The sequence below is a fragment of the Trachymyrmex cornetzi genome, unplaced genomic scaffold (genome assembly GCF_001594075.2).
Source record: "Trachymyrmex cornetzi isolate Tcor2-1 unplaced genomic scaffold, Tcor1.1 scaffold933, whole genome shotgun sequence".
NCBI lineage: Eukaryota > Metazoa > Arthropoda > Insecta > Hymenoptera > Formicidae > Trachymyrmex > Trachymyrmex cornetzi.
Genome location: NW_017300282.1, coordinates 253,876 through 254,363, shown reverse-complemented (window position 1 = coordinate 254,363; position 488 = coordinate 253,876).

Below are 488 nucleotides of genomic sequence, written 5' to 3'. Positions count from 1 at the left end.
TTTAGCTTCACAACAAAAAAAAAATTAATAAAAAATATCAATGTATGCTCATTTGATCGCATTTTTAAAAACGTACCAATAGATGGCCCACCCTGTAGTAATCGGTCTCTATACGTTTATCCACGTTATTTCATATTTTCATTTATACACGGTCTTCCATGTATTAACGATTTAAGATTAAATACGCCAATCTCATATATTCCACAGCCAATCACATTAAATGGTTTAATTTGGAAATCCATCAATGGTAGCAATCGGACTTAATACGTCTATCCATTTATTCTATATTTTTACTTATATACGCGGACTTCCATGTATTAACGACTGAAGACGAAAGGGTGGCACCCAGTTGGACACGGCTCAATTGGACACGACCCACTCACAGCGCTTGAGACTACAAAGCTCCTAAGCACCGGTCGCTGTGATTGGTGGTCCAATCGAGCCGTGGTCAATCGGGATCACCCCAAGACGAAATATGTCAATCCCAT